The sequence below is a fragment of the Cnephaeus nilssonii genome (genome assembly GCF_951640355.1).
Source record: "Cnephaeus nilssonii genome assembly, chromosome: 2".
NCBI lineage: Eukaryota > Metazoa > Chordata > Mammalia > Chiroptera > Vespertilionidae > Cnephaeus > Cnephaeus nilssonii.
This window is the reverse complement of record NC_137073.1, coordinates 105,252,236-105,270,752: the sequence shown is the minus strand read 5'-3', so window position 1 is coordinate 105,270,752 and position 18,517 is coordinate 105,252,236. Positions and strand designations below refer to the sequence as shown.

The 18,517-nt window shown below is 40.0% G+C and overlaps 1 pseudogene across 1 annotated transcript; it reads left to right on the top strand.

The window, feature by feature from the left end:
* The first annotated feature begins 11,297 nt into the window (after positions 1-11,297).
* Positions 11,298-11,518, top strand: LOC307093517 (stabilizer of axonemal microtubules 1-like; annotated as a pseudogene). The gene has a single exon. The product of its transcript is annotated as a stabilizer of axonemal microtubules 1-like (transcript).
* The last annotated feature ends 6,999 nt before the right edge of the window (positions 11,519-18,517 follow it).

Below are 18,517 nucleotides of genomic sequence, written 5' to 3'. Positions count from 1 at the left end.
GTTACCTGAGGTGGACACTCTTGGTGCACCCCTTTGTGGACTGTGTGTAGAGCCTTGTTGTAGTTAAGTCTTGATTGTTGTTGGTATCAGTGGGAAGAGTTGACCTCTAGGCCAATTGGCTGTGAGAATCAGCTGTGTCTACACAGGGAGACAGCCTTATTCGACTAGACTTGCAAAATTGCAAAAGCCTCTGTGCTCAGCTTGGATGAGGCGGAGTTTCAGGGTGGAGCCTACAGCCTTGGCTTCCTGTCAGCCCCGCCCTATGATGTTCCTGGGTCTCAGTGTCCCTCAGTGTCCCTCGGTACTTGCTGCAAGCACCTCTGAGAGAAGGGCGCCCTCGAGTTTCGCCCGCTGCCAGACAGTCTAGTCTCTCCCCCAATGAATCTGGATTCCCAGATTCTCACCCGGAACTGGGGTTCAGCACAGTCCGGAGCTTTTGTCTCCTTCCCGCTAGGGCAATCCAGCGGCACAGTCAACAGTCTGTCCTCTGCGCGCATTCACGTGCGCGCCTCCTGAGTTCTGCCTTTCGCTGTTCCCCTGAGTTTCCGCCTTACAGCCCAGAATCCCCCAGTATGAGCCTGGGTCCCCAGGGTCTCGCCCGGAACTGGGGTTCAGTGCAGTCCGGAGTTTTTATCTCCTTCCCGCTAGAGAACACCAGCCAGGCACTCAGCCGCCCCATCCTCTCCGGCTCTGTCCTCTCCGCACGCACGCCCATGTCTCTGTACCTCAGGCTTTTACAGCTCCTCTGATTTTCCTTGTGGTTTTCTCTTTCCTTCTATTTGTAGAATTTCCAGTCAGTCAGCTTTCCTGTGGTTCTGGATGATGTCTGTTTTGTCTTTTAGTTGTATTTTTGAAATTGTTGTGTGAGGCTGCAGTTTAGGTGTTTACCTATGCCACCATCTTGGTTTTTCCTTCTCCATGATATACTCTTATGTGAGAAAAAATATGTCTGTATGTTTGTATGTAGCCTCATTCTTAAAAATCAAAGTGAATTCCCCATACCTATATTAGTATATATATCAAATTATGCACATAAACATACATATATTGTATATGTGCTTATATGTGAATATATGAACATGCAGAAAAGTATAAAATATATAGACAGGCTAATAGACTGTCAATATTGGTTAGTTGGTTGAGGGCTGATAGACTTAAATAGCATCTATGAACTTTGATGGCAGAAACCCTGAAGTAAGGATATATCTTAGGACAAAGCATGTGGAATAAGCGTAGTGTGGAATACAGAGAAGAGGATACAGAATTAGTTCCTTATCATAATAACTAAGGGCTATTACCAACCAGTGCTTTAGGGAGGGGGCATTGGAGTTGGATAGCAAAACCTAATGTATATCTTTTTGTGTAGCTTTGTACAATTATGTATGGGGAAGCATAGAAAGTTCTCACTGAAAAATGTTTGGATATAAATCGATCTAAGAAAAAGATTTAATTCATAGTCCTTTGTATCTTTAACATGTGGATGATGTAAATGTACTTTCCGATCATGTTAAATAATGTCATGAGTCAGACAGTAACTCCAAAATAGTGTGTTTAACCATTTGAATGACCAAGTAGAAAGAAAGATGCACAGCATGCTGAAGACAGACATCACCCATTTGGTCTGGAATCTGCTCGGGATATATAGGCTGAGATTTCATAAGCAAATATCACATAACTTCTCTGTGGGGAAGTTTTCTATGTTTCTGACCATCATCCGATACGTCCCCAATGAAACCCATGTTTATGCAAGAACATTTGGTCTCTGTAGTAACATTCGGTAATCAAAGTAGTCTCTGTATTCGAACCTCCGTCACTGTGATGATGACTACACTTCAGAGGAATTCTGGGAAGAGGAGTGGTTTCTTCATCTCCTGAACTGTAGCATGCGACCGTCATTGAAAGCCTTCTCATTCTGGCCAGGCTGCCTTGGCCTACATAGTCCCCAAGTTGAGCATTTGGCAGGTTAGCTCATTAGGGACCAAATGGTCCTTTTAACGAGCTCCGCGGATCATTGAGCCGTATTTCTTCATCTGCTTTGACTTTCAAAGTGATTATATGTGAGTAGTAACTCCTGGGGGACTGAGGAAAAGGAAAAGGTTTATACCTTCTGGAAAGGCTGTCCATTCAGTTTTCGAAAAATTGCCAGAAAACTCCATTGTTTACAAATTTTTTCACTGTGTTCTGTTTATTTGCCAAGAAAAATCTTGCACCATACCAACTTGTGTTAGTAAAACAAATGGCTCCTTTCACAACACAGCTCAGCGTATTTGTATATTTACATGAGTTGTCCGGCACTGCTTTGGAAGGAAAGATTCAGCCACGTTCGCACATGTTTTGTTTTCCCTTGTGTGTAAGCTTTGACCTCTCAAACTAGCTCCCAATGAACCCGCAGGCCTTGGATTACTTGTAGGCATTTTGCTAAGCCTTCAGTTGGATAGAGTTTTGCTGGGTTCCTTGAAACAAACAAGGTGTTTTCAGGCAGCTTGAGCTAGTTTGGATATCTGGGTGGGTTGTGAGTGAACAAATGACTGTGGATTATGCCCCGTGGGCCCCACCTTCCTGGGAAGACCTGAAGCTCACTGAAATTTAGTTGGTCATTATTTAATCTGTGTAGAAGAGAGATTTTCAACTGATGTGCTGCAATAATTTTTAAACATGTAATACCTGCCTATTTAGTCAGGGGCACTGACTTCTTTCCCCTTAGATTGTCAAATAAAAAAAATGAGAACCGCCTGGCCGGCAGGGCTCAGTGGTTGAGCATCAACCTATGAATTAGGAAGTCATGGTCTGATTCTCAGTTAGGGCACATGCCCAGACTGTGGGCTCGATCCCCAATGTGGAGTGTGCAGGAGGCAGCCAGTCAATGATTCTCCCTCATCTTTGATGTTTCTATCTCTTTCTCCTTCTCCCTTCCTCTCTGAAATCAATAAAAAAAAATAAAACAATAACAACAACCGACATAATAACAGCCATCTGGTGTGAATGAATCAAAATTATACTTTTTTTTTTGTCAGATAGGCAAAACATGTATTTTTGGGTATGCTGAAGAATTTCAGTAGTTTCATGTATGCCATGAGATGAAAAAGGTTGCAAATCGCTGGTGTAGACTAACAAATAGCAAGCTACAACAGATCCTCACACTTAGTCCCAGGCTGGCAGCTCGTCTAGAGGACTGGAGACCATGCTTGTGCTGTCCATGTGGCTTTCTGTGTTTTATTAGTCATATTGCCTCGTAATTTCATGGTTGGTGTGGGAAAAATTTTTCAGAAGGTTCAAAAAATTTATAATTTATATGGTGCATTTCTCCAAGGAGTTGAAAGGAATTTTCAACCAGCCTCACACTTGTTAAACCTAAGCACTTCCTAGTTGGGTGATCTTGAACAAATTACTCCATTTCTCTAACTTTTGATTTCCTCCTCTGTAAAATGAGGGTAATAAAATCAAATGGAATAACACAGTCACACATCCAGTACGGTGCCGGGCATACAAGAGGGTCTTCTGTAAATAGGACCTGCTGCTGTTGTTATTGGTTTTTTGATTAGCTTTGGCTAGGTTGATGCAGGTTGTTTCTACTTCCATGGATACCAGGGATAGATGAGGGAATTTGGATAAGGGTGAAAGAGCCTGTATGTAGATTGTTATTCTGGTCATTGATACACCAAAGAGGCCTCAGGAAGTGAAAGTGAGAGATTCTGGAGACATACTTACTTCACTTCCATTAACCAGAGTGTTTCATTCATAGCAAAGAGAACTTGGCCATCTTCTGTGACATATTCTAACTCTGGGCTGGAACCAATCTTGAAGCAGTTTTGGAACTCTCAATTCGACCCTGTGAAATGAAGCATTGTTTCCCAGAACACTGCTCAGCATGTTGATGTTCACTGGAGCATGATGACACCCCGCCCCACTGGGGCCGAGAAAAAGGCCAGTGCAACCCACCGGTGCCTTCAGACGAAAATGTTAACATTAGCCTAAAGTGTTGCCAGCGTTTTGGCCAGTATAGAAAGGTCCCTGGTGTCAGTGAAGGATAGAGTAGCATAGAAGACCTCAACAGGCATTTAAAATCAGTTAAACTTCTCTCTCTGTCCAGTTTTGTACATGTCCAGTTTGGCCATAAAGAAAGCAGCAATGGGGATGAAGCCAATACAGTTCTAAACTCTTTGCCACTTGGGGGAAAGTGAAAGACAGCCACCAGCGATTCTGAAAAATCACCCTGCCTTGTCAGAACACATCATACACAGGATTCTCGACTAAAAGACTTCCGTGAATAGTGAGTCAGTTTCCTTAATGCCAACTTCACAGTGCAGAGTAATAAATCATCCACCTCCATGGAGTGTTGACTGCTCATTTTGGAAAAGGAGTAATTTCCCCCCCATTGCTTCATCCAGTCATGAATTTTCTTCCACAGGTGTGCAAGAAACTGCTCTGGAGACAACAGAGAGCTGGGTCCACATTACAAGTATTTGATGGTGCCACTGCTCATCTGTGATTGTCATGAAATACTAGGATGCAAATTGTGAATACTTTAAAAAAATTAAATTTATCAGGATGACATTGATTAACATGATTATATAGGTTTCAAGTGTACAATTCTATGACACATCATCTGTATATTGCATTGTGTGCCCACCATCCAAAGTCAAATCTTCTTCCATCACCATGTATTTGACCCCCTTTACCCTTTACTACCCCCTTCCCTCTGGTAACCACCATATTGTTGTCTGTGTCTATGAGTTTTTGTTTGATTGTTTTTCTTATTTGTTCATTTATTACTTTTAGTTTTATATTCCATGTATGAGTGAAATCATATGGTTCTTAACTTTTTTTGTCTAACATGTTATTCTTCAGGTCTATCCATATTGTTGCAAATGTCAGTATTTCGTCTTTTCTTATGGCTTAGTAGTATTCCATTGGATATATGTACCATGTCTTCTTTATCAAATCATCTGTAAAAGAACACTTTGGTTATTTCCACGCCTTGGCTACCAAGAATAATGTTGCAATGAACATAAGGGCGCATATGTTTTCCATGTGTAGGAAATTTTCAAGCCATGGTCCTTAACAGATAAATATAAACTTTCAACAAAGCTACTCTTTCTGATTAGCTTTAATATTTAGGAACTTGGGGACTAAAAGTGCATATCAGCCATAGCATATGCAGCTTTGCTTCCAATGTAACATGAATCCACCTGTTAGTGACACTGATGCCTCTCCTACAAAGAATTCTACAATCTTCATTTCAAGAACAACATTTAGAGGTTTTCAATCCCATATTCTCATTCTACAAGCAGTGCTTCTGTTACTTGTGGATTTAGTAATTTATAGTTAATCAACAATTAGTAATAGTAATAATATGTGGCACACTTTAGCAAGACAAAGGATATACGTGAATTTTATTTACTGAATTTCTTTTTCCCACTCATTTTCTATCCTCTGAGCTTTTATTTATTTATTTCCATATGTGTTTTAAAGTTATTTTATCTTGCTGTATCGTAAGTCTATTTGGAAGCTGTTTTAAATTCTTTCTGGAATAAGTCACACTACCAAAAAACAAATAAAAAATAAATATTCATTTGTAATAATTAGACCACCCAGTTGAAGTATACTGGTAGTTTTCTCCTTGAAAGGGTAATAGCATTGTTGCTATTTCATCATTTCCCATTCCTTTCTTTGAAACCATTATCCTGTGGCTATGAAAATTTCCACAGAAGAACAAATAGTCCCTTTGCCTCGAGAATTGCCAGCAAGCTCCTAAGGAAATTGTATCAGAGGTGACTTGTACATAAGGAGCAAAAATATAACTTTTTTCTTTCACTGGCTTTCCAGAAGCTGACAGGCCAAATCTTACAGGGCGTTACATCTTATAAGGGAACTGATTGTTAGACAAGTTCTTCATCCTTCCGTGAATGATGGCCCAGCTCATCACGTCAGACTGGGAGTAGTAAGCCCTTGCCAGAGTGTGGAATAGGTCGCAAAATGATGAAAACAACACATCAACTTGGCAGATTTCAAGAAATGGCAAAAATTACAATGTGGTCTCATTTTATTAACTATTTTAACATTCACTTACATTCAAGAAGAGGAAGGGAAAAATGATTGAAGAACCAAACAGTAGGGTTATAGAATGACAATGGAAATTGCAGAGGCTTCTCTCTCAGCTCATCTGCCAAACACCTGTAGCACCGTATTTCCATGATGTGTCTGGGTCAGGTAAGAACTGGCTGGGTTCTGACGATGGTCTTTCATATGGGACATCTCCGAAGAGTTGAGAGGCACAAGAGGCTAATGTTCATTTCCTCTGAAAGGAACTGAGGATGTCAAAGTAAATTGGAAAGGATAGAATCCTGGCACGCATCTGGGGCTTTGGCTTACACTTCAGGAAAAATGTTGTGTCTAGATTGCCCACAATTACAAAAAGCAGAGGAACGGAGCCCCCTGGACAACAGTTGAATTTCAGTTGATTTTGCTGTTGAGCCATCAGGAGATGGGTTTTCTTTTAAAAAGTTCTCAATAAAAGTCAAGTATTCACTGAATTCGTTATTCTACAGACATCTGCATTGGAAAAATACTTGAAATTCTTCTCATATCAGTGGATTTAAATGTTATTCACCAGTAATTCTTTGGGGCTTTGAAGCTTTCAGCTAAAGTTTTGGTTTATGACTCTGTATTACCTGGTGTTATTGGCTTTGTTGCCATTTCTCATGTCAGGAAACTTCATCTACTGAAACCATTTGGGAAGATATGCCATGCATTCCTGTCAAAATAAAACATTATTTAATACGCCTTGTTTCAATCAAGCTATTTATTTTAGCATCTTTGTTTAAATGATCATAAGCAAGGGGTAATGTATGTAGTACTAATAATTAAATGAAATATTGAGATTCACATTTATTTTGATTTTGGTTACATTTTTCTCCAACTGAGATCTCTCTTTCTTTATGCACAATGATATATATTATAGCAATTTTTTGAAACAGAAGTACAGGTATTGGCTTCTGAAATTCTCATATTGTAGAAAACACCTTATTCTTTCTGGATTTGGGGGTTATTTTCGATAAAAGTTTAAAAGAAAAGTCTTAAAAATCATTCTCTAATTTCTGAGCTAAGTTACACATTTATTTAGCAATTATTTGTGATAAAAATAAAGATTGTTTTCCCCCTTTCAGAGCACTCCCTAGATCCAGAGTCAACTTCCTATTGTTTAAATACCAGCAAAGGCAGACAGCAGGGACATAGAAATTGGGAGTCCTTTTCACTAGTGAGACTAGTAATTAATAATATATATTACTTTCTGGTTGTTTATAATAATTCACTTTGTATGAAGTTAGCACAGCAAATTAATAGTCTTTGTAGTTTCATTCTACATGGAGAGGTTTAATTCTTAGTTTTGTTGCCTTATTGATGAATGTAGTCTGGTATTGCTGACAACAACATCTATTGTTTTCATCCCCCTGATGTCCTCAGTGGGGATGGAGAAGGGTTTTATAAATAGAAATAGCTTCTAGAACAAGATCTTTACCCCTTAGAATGATCCATATATTCACCAGCAATGCCCCCAAATGTTGCAAAGCAATGATGCCTGAAAAGGAGACTTAAAGGAAAAGCACTTATGTGTCTTGTCATATTTGGCTTTTGTATCATCCATCTCAGAGCATTTCTTTTGGTCTGTTTTAATCTCAAGCTATGGAAACATTGAAGTCTCCAGGAGTTCTGTAGAAGATGGAAGTATTTAAATAAAACTGTTGTAATTTGGGGGTATGATATTTATACCACTCTATGAATATTGCTCTTACTGTATATTTAAACAATGTATTAAGGATGAGTGAACTGACCTACAGCATGTCAGCTTGACACAAACCAGAGGCAGATGGAATGAGGGGCCCAGGCACTATGTCTTCCACTGGAGTATTGTGCCATTTGCAAAAACACCGCATATTTCACTATTCACACAGTCAATGACCAGGGGTGAACTCTGAGGAAGAAATGATTTAGTGATGTTGTGTAGAGGTCTTACTAAAACTTAATGTAAAGACCTAAGTCTTACACATTCAGGAATTTCACCTTTGATGTTAAGATCGGCATGGAGAAAACTGTGGAAGAATGTAGCAAGATTTAAAAACTGTCTTAAATGATCTACGAGGGTGAAATATTTGCTGATTATGTAATGCCAATTCCCTAAACAGGATTAACATTTTTTTTGTGTGTGTGAAAATGACACTTTAAAATGCAACAATAATTAAAACCTGATTCTTACAAGTATAGACACATGTGGCTAGGTTACCCTCCTTGAATCATTAAGAAAACAACCCAACTTTACAAACTGGTAAATTTGTTTGGCAAAAAATATAGTTCTGTCAATTTTGTCCTCAAATCACGTTGACTATAACTCTTGTCTGAACCGATCAGCTTGATGTGGGAATGGATGGAAACTATCCCTAGCCCTCTCATCATTTCTTCATTAAGTTGAAGAATTGGCTGAAGAGTCCCATTGCATGTTCTAAGTTAGCATCTGGACTTGTTGGTAAGCAGTCAACATTGTCAGGTGAGGAGGGAGGAGGGCCAGAAGAAGGCAAGGCTGAGGGTGGAGGGACTAAGGAGAGTCTTAGGAATACACTGGAGGTTAGAGCCTCAGAAGTTGGGCAGGCTGGGCTTTTTTGGATTTTGAGAAGACAGTTTGGGGTGGACATTCAGAGGTTCAAAAGGAGCAGAGGTTATAGGCAAATCCATGGTTGAGGTGGCAGAACTCAGTGTCTGCTGCAGCTCTGTGGAGTTGGAGAAAACGGGTTGGTATTCAGAAGTCCCACGTAGGGATTAGTACAGAGGTTTAGGTGAGGCAGCTGAACATAGGCAAACATATAATTTTAACTTTGTTATCAGTGGAGAGCCCTCTGTGTCCCCCCTTGCTACTAGTGGAAATGGAGTTATTAGGGTTCTGCTGGGAAAAGAATTTCCTGAGGCCCCCAGGGAAGGATGAGGTATCATGGAAAGCTTTACTGATGATATAACTTTAAGGGGATTCTCTTCCAAGGCCCCATCTCCCTCTGTGTGGCCATGCAGAAAGTCTAGCCTTGTCCTCAGTTGGGCTAGAATTAAGGCCACTGCCCAGAGTCTCCACTCCATACCAAAGCACAGTCCAGTCTAGCATCTGGCTCGCTTGGCTTGTGTTCCCAGTTGCAGTCTGTTGCATGTGGGGTCCGCATGCCCATGGGCCATGCTGCTGGTTAAGGCCACATGGTAGGCTAGCACAAGGGCGAGTGCAGGCCATGGAGCAAGTGAGAAACAGGTGTGCCAGAGAGAGAGAACTCTTTGGGGGAGTAAACCTAGGAGCTTAGCTAATTGGCCCTTCAGGATTTTGTGCACTTGCAGTAGCACCCTCCCTCTAGCCAATGATCCTTTTCCCAGCTTAGACTGACAGGCAAGTACCTTCCCTGTGTCACCCCAACTTCACTGCACATGTGCCCATCTCCTTCTTTATTCGATCCCTTCCCCCAGTGATCTGCAGGGAATGGACTGGTGGTTCCCCGAGGAGTGTGAAGTTGCAGCTTCCTTGTGAAGCGGCCCAGATGACCATGTTTATAATGTCTGGCCTCTTCGTTGCTTTCTTCCATATATATATATATATATATATATATATATATATATATATATATGCCTAAGCGACAGTTATGACCGAATGACCAGAACAACTGGTTGACCAGTCACTATGACATGCACTGACCACCAGGGGGCAGATGCTCAATGCAGGAGCTGCCCCCTGGTGATCAGTGCACTCCCACAGCCAACCTCCCAGGTCCCTCCCCCTGGCCAGCTGGTCCCCCTGTTAGGCCTCAATTGCCGGCTAGGCCAAGGGACCCTACCTGTGCATGAATTTGTGCACTGGGCCTCTAGTTATTAATATTAGCTAGCTAATTATGATAACAACAACTTAGGGCATTATCCAGGGATAAGAAAAAAAGACAGGTCCAGGAGATGAGGAAACTTTTCTCCAACCTCGAGCCATTGGGTGAGTTCATGCAATATCACATTAATCTCAAGACAGGGTTAATCTCTCTTTTGTACTTAAAAAAGTTTTTTTCTTGGAGTGAGCTGAACTAAATCCTTTATTTTGGATCTTTAAGTTTTATAAATTTCTCTTTTTTTTCTATAAGAGGGAAAAGAAGAATAAAGGGTATAGATTCCTTTCAGTGTTCTGAGATGTAATTTCCAACCAGCAGGGTTTTGGTAGGGTGAGGGTGGATGGGGGCTTCCAGCTCAACACCAAGCAATCTCAGACACATTTGACTCAATTCTTACCAACCCTGAAGCTCTCTGAACCCCTCCTTTTGTTTTTTTGTGGAAGCTTCCTTACATAGTAATGATTGACCACTGATAATTGATTCAATTCCAGCCCTCTCCCCTCCCAGGAGGTGGTGGTATGGAGGTGGGACTGCAAGTTCCAACTCTCTAATCACATGGTTGGGTCTCTTGGCAACCAGCTCCCATCCTTAAGGGAGATTCAAAAGCCTCCTCATTAATATAACAAAAGACACCTTTATGACTTTCATCAGGGTTTTAGGAGCTCTTTGCCAGGAAAAAAAAAAAAAAAGGATGAAGACCAAATATATTTTTCTTATTATAAATCACAGTATCACAGGTTGCTGCAATTTTTTCATGAAAAACTTACAGCCAGATCAAGGTTTGGGGGTACTGGGAGAAGAATGGGTTTGTTACACAGGACCCAAACTTTCTCTTTTGGGATTCAGCCCTAATTTTTCCTGGGAGAAGAGATGTTCCTGAATCACCTGGAGCTGAAGTCCTGCTTTCTCTTGTCTGATTCTCTGTTAGTGCGCTATGACCCTGCTCAAAGAAGAGGCATGGAAGATGAGTTGAATATTGAGAGTAAGCTTTGCTACCATGTGTGTTTTTGAATAATAGCAAAATATCTGTGATATAGGCATAGAGTTTAATAGATGAGAAACAACTTTCTGGATACAGCTATACCTTTCACCCCACAGAAAACTCTGTTATACTCAACAGTAATGCTTGGCATGGACAACAGAAACTTGTTTTATTTTCTTCAACTTAAAGACCAACATAAAGTGTATCTTCACTCTGTTTGCTATATAGTGAGTGATGAAGGAATCCAATAAGGGCTGGGGTCTGATAGCATAGGTTTTGTGGAGAAAACTGGTTCAAGAATAAGAGATCATGGAGGAGGTCTCCTGGGAGCCCGCATTGCCTGGACGATGGCAGGCGTGTTGGAACTAGGGCAGCGGCTGCTCTGAGGCGCTGAGCAGTGGACCCTGCGGGCAGAGAGCATGCGGAGCCGGTGCCTGTGTTAGATCTGCACGTGGGGGTGACATCGTTGTCCACTGGAACCACAAGGATTTACGAAAATTCTGGCGTGTTTTGCCCAACAACCGAATATTTGGAAATATATCCTACATATGGCAATGTTCTTCCACCTCAGAGTCTTAAACCCAAGCAAGAAGTTCAAGCGTACAGTGGTAAAATGGAAGGAATACCGACATTTAAGTAAATATTGAGAAATTCTATGCTTTACTTCTTTTTCTCCCAACTCTTCTGGTCTTAATAAAGTTGTTTAACTCTTTAAAAAAAAAAAAGAGAGATCATGGAGGACAAATTTGTGTGGAATGAAGTTGTGGGAAGAAGGCTAGGGGTTATGGTTTTGATGGTTAGCATACTAGGAAGTATCTTAGGTACTAATGTAGTCCATGCTTTCACTTTTCTTTCATTCATTTTGTTTACTGTTGACTTTAGGTTGATAAATAGTAAGTTCTGAAAGAATAAGGAGAACCTGTGAATTACGAGGGTTAGGTGGAGGTCTTGAAAGAATCTCTATTAGAAAGCAGTATGTCTTACCAAAAACTGAATTTAGAACAGTTTTATTTTTGAAAAAATCTGCTGAAAATCATGGGTAGTGATGATATTCTCAAAGAACTACAGGAAAACATTTGACAATTAAAGTAAATGGCTTCCCAGGGAAATGACAACGCCTTGTACATAGGTGGGAACAAATACATGAGCTGCAGGCCTGAGGTTTTCTGCTCCAGAATCATTCACTTTCTAGCGCAAGATATTTCAGCTGAACTGTTAAAAGGTTAAACTTTCACAGCCATAATATTTCATGTACTTATCTTACTGATCTTGGCTGGAAACTTGGAACCTCAGAGGCTCTTTTTATTTTCTTGTATGTGTTTCCTCTGAATGTGGTATTTTTCATGGCTTAGCTGCTATATTAAACATCTTAAAAGGTACCTTCTTATTAAAAAAATCTTTCTTGTTGAAAGTATTACATATAAGGTAACTTATTTGTATCTTTTCTTTTCAGATGGTTCAATTTTTTCTTATTAACATGAATTTCTCCTCTCATGGCTCTGAATTTTACAACTATTAACATTTCTTTGGTCTGTATAGCATTATATGAATGAGGATCTCTTGGTCCAGAAAGTCAGGAAGGAATTCTTATCTGTAGAATCTCTGATAATACAGCTGTCTTGGTTGGAAACAAAGATGACCATGGTTTACTTGAGGCCTAATTCAAGTATGTGAAGCAGTGGGCACCCAGATCAGGGTCCTGCTTAGCAATGCTTTGTCAGTATGACCCGTTTCTACCTTTTCCAGTCTCTCCTGGAAGCTTGTCTCTGATTTCAAACTTCTTCAGTTTCTCTAACTGGCCCAAGGTGGACAGAATGTCTGGTGTACCCAGGGTCCAGTGTTAACAGATCAAAGGTATTGGGAGAGTCCCATGTGACAGGGAGTAAGATCAAATGTAAAAGCAGGTCTCATAGTATGTTAGAAACCAGTGCATAAGGTATAAGGATAATTTAAGAAAAGAGACCTTTGCCAAGAAACCAAAACAAAAGTACAGGGCAGTGAGAAATAGCTTAATACCAATTGGCATCTCAAGATATAATGCAAGAACTACCTAGCTCTTATAAAGTTTTGACCAAAGGATTATAGGAGTGTAATATGAGGACCAAAACAACAACAACAACAACAACAACAACAACAACAAAAAACACAAAACAAAACAAAAACCCCAAAAACAAAAACAAAAAGGCTTTAAGGTTATTTATGTATGTATGTATGTATGTATGTATGTATGTATGTATGTATTTATTTATTTTTGCTTTACATATACTGAGGTATATTTTACGTATACATGATTCACCCATTTCAAATATACAATTCAATGATTTTTAGTAACATTAAACATGACCATAAATCAGTTTAACAATATTTTCATCCAGTAAGAGCCCTCCTGCCCAAGTAACCACTAATCTACTTTCTGTGTTCATAAACATTCCTTTTATGCTAAGGGAAATAAGCCAGTCAGGGAAAAACAAGTATCACATGATCACACTCATACATGGAATCTAATGGACAGAATAAACTGATGAACAAAATAGATCCAGAGACACAGAAGCATGGAACAGACTGTCATGCTTAAATATCAGAGGGAAGGCGGGGTTGGGGTGGGGTGGGGTGGGTGGGTGGGAAGAGATCAACCAAAGAACTTGTATGCATATATGCATAACCCATGGACACAAACAATAGGGTGGTGAAGGCCTGGGCCTGGGGTGTGGGGTGGGGGCGGGCTAGAAGAGGTCAATGGGGGATAGAGGGGAACATATGTAATACTTTCAACAATAAAGATTTTTTTTAAAAAAAAGGTTATTTGTTAAGTGTTGTGTTGCTACCAAGGAAGGCCTACATATGTGCCTAACTAAATGGGACTCCAAACCTCTCTCTATATTAAAATGATAATATAAAGAAGTAATCGGAAGAACTGGGCTAGTTATGTCCAAGTTGAGTGACTGTATAACCTTCCCAAAGGAAGTACAAGGAAGGAATGTAGATCAAGTAAAAAAAAATACAGGAGAAAGAGGTGAGGCAATTATATAGAAATATATGCAACCATGCCTACTTGATCAGGAAATTCTTGGGAAATTCTTGCTTCTCCTGCTGACTGATCCAATATTAGTAGATAATGTCATAATATTGCTTCAGCTATTCTTCTAATTGGCATCACTGCTTGAAAGAAACAGCTTTGCCGAAACCGGTTTGGCTCAGTGGATAGAGCATCGGTCTGCGGACTGGAAGGTCCCAGGTTCAATTCCGGTCAAGGGCATGTACATTGGTTGCGGGCACATCCCCCGGTGGGGGATGTGCAGGAGGCAGCTGGCCGATGTCTCTCTCTCATCGATGTTTCTAGCTCTCTATCCCTCCTCTCCCTTCCTCTCTGTGAAAAATCAATAAAAATATATTAAAAAAAAAAAGAAAGAAACAGCTTTATAGTGTAGAAAAAGACTAAAGTCTGTTCTCCTAAGTCTCCTCTAGACTGGCTGAGATTGGGGCAGTCCAAGAAGTCTAGTGGGTTTGGGCCTCTCCTAAGTGTGGATTGGAAGAGGGACTCAGCAATAATCTGTTATACTGACATTTGGAAAGTGAATGTACTTTCAAAATTTCAACGTTGGGTTCCATATCACACTTGACTTGCTTTATTATGGTGCTACTGTCTGCATCAATAGGAGTGATATCTCTGGACATGATATTTCAAAGATTCTGGGGTCCAGTTTTAATCATTTGATTTCTTTAGTTGTTCTGAACCTATAATTACATGGTTGGTTCAAGGGATTTCAATGTTTCATGGAATTTGGTCTTCTACTTTGTAAACTTTCTTAATCACTTTTATCCTCAGACCAAGGGGTGGTAATAGATTAGTGGATGGGAAAATCACACATTATTGGCTGAGTCCCCATACAACCCATCTGGGAAAAGTCCACCTGAGAGGTAGGCTCAGTACTGTAGCTCTATAAATAGTGCTTTAGAAGCTAGCAGAAAGCCCTTGCCTCCTGGTTACCATTCCTGAAAGTGAGCCCCTGAAGTACACATGGAAACTGAGAGTCCATCTTAGAATGGTATCTGTGGTCGTTCAGGCCACTAAAGGAAGCCAAGAAATTTTCCAGTCTTAAAAACCCTGAAGCCTTTAGTGATGTCTGACTCTTCTCCAGAGAGTCCCCCTCTCATTTTTTTCAGGAGACTGCTCTTCCAAGTCATTTGGTCATTTTTCATGACTTTTTATCTGAGTGGCCATTTTCCCATTTTTAGTCCGTTACTATCCACTTTCTCTTAAGTCAGGAAATTAAAAGTCTTTTGTTCCCAATCCTTCCTCTCTCTTTAGTTCTTAGTTATCTCAATAGCTACCTTTTTATCCCTAATATCAGCACAGTTCCTGGAATCATAGATTATTGGGTTCTCTCCCAGAAATTAATAAATCAAAATCCAGGTTCCACTTGGTTGCTATTTCCTTGAATAGCAATCACAGTAGTCTCCCTTATCCATGGGGTTTTTTTTGAAGACCCCCAGTGGATGCCTGAATCTGTGATAGAACCGAACCCATATATACTAGGTTTTTCTCCCCTATACATACCTACCTATGATAAAGTTAAATTTATAATTTAGGCACAGTAACAGATTAACAGAAATAAGTAATAATAAAACATAGCAATTATAGCAGTATATTATAATAAAAGTTATAGGAATGTGGTATCTATCTCTCAAACTATCTTAGTGTACTGTACTCACCCGTCATGTGATGATGTGAGATGATACAATGCCTGCATGATGAGATGAAATGAGGTGAATGACTTAGATATTTTCAGATGTAGCTGACGGTGGATAACTGAAACAGAGGAAAACAAAACTGCAGATAAGGGCAACTATTGCACTGCCCTTGATGGGCAACTTTAAAGAGGAAATGTGAAGGACTGAGCACCAAAACTCTAATAAGCTCTGTAACCTACTGTTTTCTTCTCATCAATGTATTCATTTATAATAGAAAACAAACAAACAAACAAACAAACAAACAGGAACTCTTGTCAGGGACTGTAAAACTGAATCAGTAGACATTCATTGATATCCATAATAGTAATATCTACCATTTACTGTGTCACCTTTTTGGAAGTATTTTCCATATATTCTTCCTAGTTCTTATAACAATCTACAAATGATTTATAGGTGAGAAAATATCGAAGTTTGGAAAGTCAACAGTTAGTAAGTGGTGGACCTGGTGTTCAAATCCAGGTCACCCCAAGTTCATCACAGAACGTTCCACAGCCTCATGAAGCTGTTCTACACAGAAAGTGACACAGAACATTGGATTGCCACAAGGGTGTTAACTGCTTGAGACTGCTTCTATTCATTGGATGATAATACTTGGACCTACTTTATTGTATGCTAGCACCTAAAAGTTAATGAGTTTCTAAAATGTCCTAGCATTTAGTTAGAACAAAGAGGTGGATGAAAGAGGAAGCTAGTGGTTTATTCAGTATTTTCTATTCTGCTAGGTACTTGTTAAGACATAATAATCTTATTCATACTCAGAACCTACTATAAGACAAATCCTTTTATTCCAGTTTAACAAGTGAGGTAGCTAAGGCTCTGAACAGTTAAAACTTGCCCAAAAGTCAAAAGTTATTGTTAGTGGAGAGGAAAGGATTTGTACCAAAGTGTGTGTTTAACCCTTTGCACTCGCTTGTTTTTTTTCGATTCCTTTATTCTACTGCTAACCGTGTCGAGTCACACTCGACATCTGAGTGCAAAGCTCATACTCTATCCTTTCCAGTATATGATAAATTGTATATTTAAAAAATATTATAATTTATTTTTTATCATAAATGATTTGAGAATAGGTAACATGCATCATGTCCTTTATTTCCCATAATCTTCTTGTGTATATCCTAAGGAAAAGGATATTCTCTTATATAAGCACTAGAGGCCCGGTGCACGGATTTTGTGCACTCGGGCGGGGGGGGGGGGGGAAGGGGTCCCTCAGCCTGGCCTGTGCCCTCTTGCAATCCGGGACCCCTTGGGGCATGTCCGACTGCTGGTTTAGGCCCAATTCCGCAGGGACGGGATCGGGCCTAAACCGTCAGTTGGACATCCCTCTCGCAATCCAGGACTGCTGGCTCCTAACCGCTTGCCTGCGTGCCTGCCTGATTGCCCCTAATCACTCTGCCTGCCTGCCTGATCGCCCCTAACTGCTCGCCTGCCTGCCCGATCACCCCTAATCACCTCTGCCTCGGCCCCTGCCACCATGGTTTTGTACAGAAGGATGTTTGGAAAGATGTCCAGAAGGTCATTCGGCTGTCCAGTCTAATTAGCATATCACACTTCTATTATTATAGATAGTACAGATGTCAAATTTAGGAAATTAAACTTTGAGATGATATTTTAATCTACAGTTTATACTTCAGCTTTTTCCACTGCCCAATCATGCCCTTTAAAAACTATTTTCCCCCTTTCAATAGAGGATCACCTAATAAGTTATTTCAGGCTCATATTCTACTTTCCTGGACAGCCCTGAAGCCAGCAATTTCTTTAGCAGCTCTGTTTTCATTAAGTAAGGAATAGTATTTAGCAAACAAGATGGAGCACTAGCTATGCTGCTCATTGCTACTGACTGGGGCCTATCGTTTCCAAACTTTTTTCATTTGTAGCCTGGCCAGCAAAATATATTAACAAGATTTCAAATATTTATCAGTCTGATGAGAGAAAAATAGGATATCAGTGTAGTTTTAGTTTGTATTTCTCACATTATAGTGAACTTGAACTGCATTGTCTATAGAAGAACAGTCATGGAATACTGCTCTTCTTAGAACAGATTTGTAGAGTCATGAGACAAAGTTCTGTTTTATAAAGAGTCGGATCTATAGGGTGAGTAGTAGAGCAATCCTATAAGAGGAAGCTGAGAGGCAGAGGGGTTAAGTAACATGTCCAAGGTCACACAGCGTACTAGTGACAAAGCTGTGGTTTAACACAACTACCCTCCCACCCCTCCCAGCCCCTTGGCAATGATTTATCAGATACCTTTTTGAACAACTGCTTCTTTTAAGCTGCTGTACATTTGTGTGTACATTAAAATTTGACCTTGTTATATAACTTCTGGCACAAAAAGTTATTGGTAGCCTGCCTATACCCCACTTAAGCTCCTGCTGAAGTTTTTACCTAAAGAATGAAAAAAATCGTTGGATGGGTTTGGAGAGACAATTCTTCTTATAAATAGTGCTAAAACTCCTTTTTTATATGGACCTGTGCAGCTAAAATCTAAACAACAAAGACATTTGATTTACTGCAGGCATTAGGTTGGAGTGTTAAGTGGTTGTTTTAATTTTAGAGTTTTTATAAAAGAGCTGCTCTCACCATATAGTTGATTACAATTTAAAAACAGAGACATATGATTTATTATAAACAGTGTTTTTGAGAACTAAACTTTTTTTTGAAGAACTCAAAATATGTATTTCAAAAAATTTTAACTCTAGGAGATGTGGGGACCTGAATGTTTTCTTTTCCTCCCTTGGAGATGGTATGTGGCTGTTGGGTTTTAAATGGTCAGAGCATCTCCCTTGATGGTATCCAAGAATAAGAAAGAGGAATAGGAATCTTCTAGGCTCTGTGTTTGACCATGCTGAAGACAGGGCTCCAGGCAAACTGGGTAGGTACCTTGCAGTGT